Raw genomic sequence first — 6,336 nt, 5'->3', positions numbered from 1 at the left:
TGCTAGTAGCAGGGTATTGGTGGCCAATAAAGACTCTTTTGAGCATTGTAAACGTTGTGATAAGTGTCAACGGGTTGGTCGACCCACACCACAATTTGCGACCCCTTTAAATCCAATCTTGGCTTTAAAACCTTTTGAGAAATGGAGAATTGATTTTGTGGGTCCGATTGATCCACCCACTCGTTATCGATTCAATCGATACATTCTTGTGTGCACGGATTATGTGACCAAGTGGGTTGAAGCTAAACCTTTGAAAACGGATAGGGCATTGGATGTTGTCAAATTTTTATATGAAAATATCATTACTCGTTTGGTTGTCTGTTGGAGTTGGTGAGTGATCGCGGTTCTCATTTTTTAAATGAGACCATTACGGAATTAACGGAACTTTACAAAATCAAGCATCGAAAATCCACTCCGTATTATCCTCGAGCTAATGGTCAAGTGGAGGTGACCAATCGAATACTGGGAACAATTTTAACCAAGACAGTATTGGAAAATCGACGCGATTGGGATGAGAGATTGTTTGAGGCCTTGTGGGCATACCGTACCACATTTTAGATTACGACTCAAAATACACCTTTCACTCTAGTGTATGGTACAGAAGCAATTTTCCCAATAGAGAATGAAATACCCACATTATGCATTGCCTTGGAATCTCGACTAGGTGAGAAGGAATCTTTAGAGGCTCGATTACTGGCCTTGGTGAGGTTGGATGAGATATGTTTAATGGCTCTGCAAAATGTTGAGGCAATGCAACATAGACGAAAGGCTTGGCATGATCGTCACATTAAGGTGAGGGAGTTTCAAAAGAATTATCAGGTTTTAGTCTATGACAATTGATATTATAAGTTTCCTGGCAAATTACAAATGAGGTGGTTACGCCCTTTCAAGGTGTTAGAAGCCTTTAATAATGGTTCTTTGATTGTCCAAGATCCTGATGCTGTAATAGCTCCTTTTCGTGTTAATGGTCTTAGGGTGAAACATTATTTTGTTTAAGTTGGTAATTATGTGGGTCAAGTTGGTTCATTGTATATTTTTCACATGAGTTTTGCTCTTTATTATTTTGCATTGTTTTGATGGGATTGGTGGGTTTATCAGGTTTTGGTGCGATCGATTTTCTTTCATACAGGTGGTATACAGGTGCAAGGAGATGGGGAAGTAACTTGGGAACAATGATATCATAGTATTGAAGATTGTTTCTGGACATGCAATTTTTGCTACTCAGAGAATATGCAGTGTTCCACAGGTGTATTTTCTCCAATATATTTGGATATTTTTTTGGTATCACTTGCATGGTGTGTGTAATAATGGGGATTGTGAGTTGTGTTAATCCAGTTGCAATTGCTTGGTACTTGACTTATATGATTCTTTCTTTTGGAAAGATTTGGGGTTTATTAGTCAAGGATACTAATTCTATGAGTTTCTTGCTGAGCTCTGTAGTAGAAATTGGTCATTACCACATTCATCTTAACTAGGCATGTGCCGCATTGACTATATTTTTTCTCTTTAATGGTAGGTAACAGCTTGGAAGTGCTTAAAAACTCTAGTGGAAGGAACTTTTCTCCCTTATTTCCTGGGTGATAATGACCATAATAGTCTCGATATTCATGATGAGCCTGGGGAGGGTTTTCAAACCATTGCCTTTGAAAAATGATGGAAAAAAAGAAAAAAAAAGAAAAAAAAGGAAGGAAGAAAAATAAAAATTCAAATGTATGTATGTGGTATATGTGGTCTATCGCCTTAATGGTTCTTGGTAGGTGAGGAGAGTCATGCTGGCAGGGTTGTCAGTACTCAACTTGGATTTTCATTCACTCATTTATGTGTGCTGATGTGAAGGTGTTGAAGGTTTGTTTTTGTTTTTGTTTGTTTATTTGGTATGGTATAATTCTAGTGTATGGTTGGTGATTGTTTCAGAGTGATGAAGTGATGTGATGCTAGGCGCAGTGATGGTGAAGAAGTTAAGTGTGGGGGAAGCTGTAAAGTGAAGTTGCTACTGTGTTCGGGAGGACGCTCACATTTCAATGTGGGGGGAATGATGACCCCTGGATCGAAGCCATTTTTAGCAATTTTTAGGGTTTACATAGGGTCAATTGTGGTTATTTTAGGTGCATTTTCATGGTATTTGAAAGCATATGTGTGTGGAATGTCATGGTATTTGCATGCATCATGATTGTCGATGTTGTCCATTGGTGTAAGCACATTGCATGGGAATGGTGACGATTAATATTATTTTGTACATAAAGAGGAGGTTGTATGTAAGTGGGTAGAGAGAAGAGAGAGATCGAGGGGAGAGAACGAGGGTTTGTATGATGAGGTTCGAGCTCAAGCTTTGAGGATGGTTAGGTGGGAATGCAAGTTTGGAGACCTTAATGTGGTTACAAATGAAAAATTCCAAATTAAAAAAATGGAGGGGTGGGTAGTTTTAGCACCCGTTGGTATTCGCCAACCTTTTGAGAGAATAAAATAGAAGAGAGAGAGAGGAAGCGCTTCTTTCTCTGGCTGGCATGAAGAACACGAGGAGGAGGAGGAGGAGGTAAGCCTGCTTATTTGCTTGTTGATTAATGCATGTGTGTGAATTCTGTACATAAAGAGAGAGAGAGAGGCGTATGAGGGCTTGCGTAGGTGCAGGCAGAAGATGGCGGAGGCTCTGCGGCGGTCGACGGGCGGCGGCGATGGCTACCTAGCGATGGCGGGTGTTGAGAGCACCCGTGCCTTCAGTGCATGAGGCAGGCCTACGCACAGGGCCTGGGCTGCCAGCGCAACACAATAGGGCCGAACTCTTACGCATGGAGTAGGCGGGTTGGCCGCCTACGCATCACAAGGAAGAGCGTCGGCCGTTGCAGGTAGGCTCCTTCGGCCTGCACAACACAGAGAGGCCAAGCCCTTGCACGTGAGCGGGATGGTCATCTGCAGCTGAGTGTGCCTAGGCAAGGCCGTGTCGGGGTACAGGCTGGGAGTGCCTCATGGCACTTGCGCTACGCTGCTCGTGGCTTGACGGGTTGGCAGGAGGCCACAGGCGTAAACGTATGAGGCTGGCGAGCTGCTTTAGCAATGGAGATCCTTCAACGATGTGCCTTGGAGAGGGGCTCGATGGAGTGAGCCTTGAGGTTTCGCTCGGCTGGAGGTGGCACTGGAAAGCATGAGAGAATGGAGCGCCGGCAGGGCTGTGTGCCGTGCGCCATAGAGTTGGTCGCCTAGTGGGCATAGGCCTGCACAAAGAGCACGTGGAGGGTAGTGGTGTGGTCGCCTTATGCGGCTAGACGGCCTAGCGTGCGGATACACTTGAGGTCTTTGGCCTTGCACGCAAGTAGGCCAAGCATGGTGCGCTTGGGGTTGTGCGCCATGCGCCAATGCCGGGATTGACCACCAAAGGTGAGTGAGCCTCACAAGGCCCGCTCATTAGCATGAGGGTTGGTTGGCAGATTGCTAGCCTACGCAATGGAAAGCGAGGCCGCTGTGCATGTGGCTTGGAGTAAGGCCATGCGTGAGTCTTGGAGCAGGCAGGCACACACATAGGCAAGGTCCATAATAGCGGCCCTTGACCAAGCCACTAAGGGAATTCTCATGAAGAGAGCAAGCATACACCTAGGAAGGCCACCCATGGTAGACTGTGAGAGAGAGAAAGAAATGTGTGTGTGCATGTGGGAGGTTTCCATGCTCTCATGGTAAAATGAGAAGAGAGAAGGTGGGGAACCATAGCAAGTAGAGGAGACATTGTGTGTGGGTAGAAGAAGAAGGAAAGAAGAGAGAGGGCAATTTGGCTACGCTATGTGTGTACATGCAAAATAGGAAAGAGAGAGAAAGAGATTTGATCACTTTGACATGGTGCATACTTAAAAGTAAAAGCATGAGATTGTGAGAGAATGTATTAGATTGTATGCATTATTCTTGTGTTTGTGTTTCAGGAGGAGAAAGAGAAAGAAAGAAGAAGAAGAAGAGAGTTCACGAGAATAATGAGTAGAGAGAGAGAAGAAAGAAAGAAAGAGTTTTGAAGTGTGAAAGAGAGAGAGAGTGAAGAGTGGAGTGAAGTGAAGATTAGCCAAATGTTGAATGCAGTGATGCTGTTGTGCAGATTGACTGAAACGTGGAAGTGTTGGAAATATCAGTTCTTTTTCATTAAATTCTTGGAAACAATTTACACAAAACCATTTTGACATTAAATTTCTTTATTCAGTTTAGAATGGTGAAGTTGTGTCTTGATGATCTGTTGGGTCGTAGTAGTTTGTTCTTTTTCATTTGTGTGTTTGTGTGGGAGTGTGTGAATAAAACATTGTAAATTATTTCATACAAAAAGATGTCTTTTCGGTGTGTGTTTCTAGGATTTAGGCTGTGTGTGGTTGTTATTTAGGACGCATTCACTGTTTTAGTGGGTATTTAGTGCGTTGGACTAGAGAGTAGGAAGGCCAGTCATTTTTGAATGATAGCCTCCAATTTTGACATCAAATAGGCTAAGAAGATGCAACTTTTCTCAAATAAGAATGATGTTATCCCATGTTTATTTTGTATCCAAGCCTCGACATACACTTGTTGCTGTATGATTTGTACGCATGTCCAACTTTGTAAATGCTTGGCAATTTAGCGGGTCCGCACTTGTAAAGCCAAAGCATGGAAACTCTCTCTCTAGCTATTTTGTAAGGTTAAAAGCCATGGTCTATGTATGCACAAAAATGAAAGCTAAGCCTAAGGTTTCAAAAAGCTTATGTAACAAACTTTTCAAATTCAATAAAGAAAGAAAGAGAAAGGAGTCGTGTGATTTGGGAGGTTTGGGAAGTTGGAAGTTGGTTACAACGTCTCTCTACCTTTATCTACCAATCTCACGGTTCTTTTCAATCTCTCTCAATTGGCACAAACTCTTTCTTTCTTGTTTCCTTCATCTCTCTTGTGCTTCAACGCCATATCCATGGAGGAAGAGAGTGAAGAAGAAGATGGTGAGGATGATCTCCATGCTTATCTTTTGTGTGCCATAACCTAGGTCTAGTTTCTTTTTGTGTGTGCATGGCTGTAGCTTCCTAGAGAGAGAGAGAGAGTGTGTGTGTGTGCCATTCTTGAGTGTATTTGAGTGTTTCTTGCAGTTTTTATGGCAATGGGCTAAGCCCAGTGCATATATTTTGCATGCTTGAGTCTGGGATTTGCTGTCTGTTTGTGTGCTTGGAAGGCTATTTCATTTGGTGCGTTCGCCGGGAGGGGCTAGCCATGGAACTTGCAAGAAGCAGCTTCAAATGAGGAGGGAGGCAGCCTTGAAGGAAAGAAAGGAGCAAGTTGGACATGAAATTAGGGTTTCAGACTCTGCCTGTTGGAGACAAGAACGGTGTTTGAACAGCCTTAGTGTTTCAATTTTTTGAAGAGGTTGCTGAGATCAAAAGCTTGATGGCACAGATCAGGAAGAATCTGCAGAAGCTACAGGGAGCTCATGAGGAGTCAAAGTCTGTTACAACAGCGGCTATGAAAGCCTTAAAGTAGCGCATGGAGGCTGATGTAGATGAAGTAAGCATTATGGCAAAGAACATCAAGGAAAAATTGGAGGCACTTGATAGTGCGAATCTGGCAAACAGAAAAAAACCCGGTTCTGGAGAGGGTACAAGCATTGACTGCATTCGTATGTCAATGACAGCAACATTGAAGAAAAAGCTGAAGGAGCTAATGGCAAAAGATCCAGGATGAGTATAGAGAGGTGGTTGAAAGGCGTGCTTTTACAGTCACTGGGAAGAAGCTTGATGAAGAGACCATAGACCGCTTGATAGAAACAGGGGAGAGTGAGCAGATTTTTCATAAGGCTATCCAAGAGAAAGGACGTGGGCAGATACTAGATACATTGGCAGAGATCAAGGAGCGGCATGATGCTGTAAAAGACATTGAGAAAAAGCTTCTCGATTTACATCAGATTTTCTTGGATATGGCTGTGTTGGTGGAGGCACAAGGTGAGATGCTGGACAACATTGAAACACAGGTCACAAATGCCGTGGAACACGTGTAGGCTGGAACGGCAGCTCTGGAGCGGGCCAAATTTACTTTCTTTCTTTAATAAGCATTAATTGAAACTCCTATGAAGAGCCAGAGATTTTTGGCACAGCAAGGGTATGTAGATGCGGGTGGCAGATTTTTATGCAGATTTTGAGTGAGGGAGAGCTATGAAACTATGATCTTTTGATGGGGATTATTTTGGTGTTTGAAGTTAGGAGTTATTATTATTTCCATAGGATGTTTGTGGGTTTTTTGTGGGGGATGTGTTGATGATTTTTTCACCTCATTCTATGTTTGATTGAGTATGGAGTAAGTGTAGGAGAGTAAGTTAGGAGTTTGAGGAGGTGTGATGAAGTTTGTGGAGTTTTTGAAGGA

General features: G+C 43.1%; 1 pseudogene; it reads left to right on the top strand.

Moving 5' to 3' along the window:
- Positions 1-2,635: 2,635 nt before the first annotated feature.
- Positions 2,636-6,049, top strand: LOC147612268 (putative syntaxin-131 pseudogene; annotated as a pseudogene).
- The last annotated feature ends 287 nt before the right edge of the window (positions 6,050-6,336 follow it).

This window comes from Cibotium barometz, chromosome 46, assembly GCF_041138505.1.
Source record: "Cibotium barometz isolate CiBa-2024 chromosome 46, ASM4113850v1, whole genome shotgun sequence".
NCBI lineage: Eukaryota > Viridiplantae > Streptophyta > Polypodiopsida > Cyatheales > Cibotiaceae > Cibotium > Cibotium barometz.
Note: the sequence above shows the minus strand (reverse complement) of the source record. Positions and strands in the feature narration are given on the sequence as shown.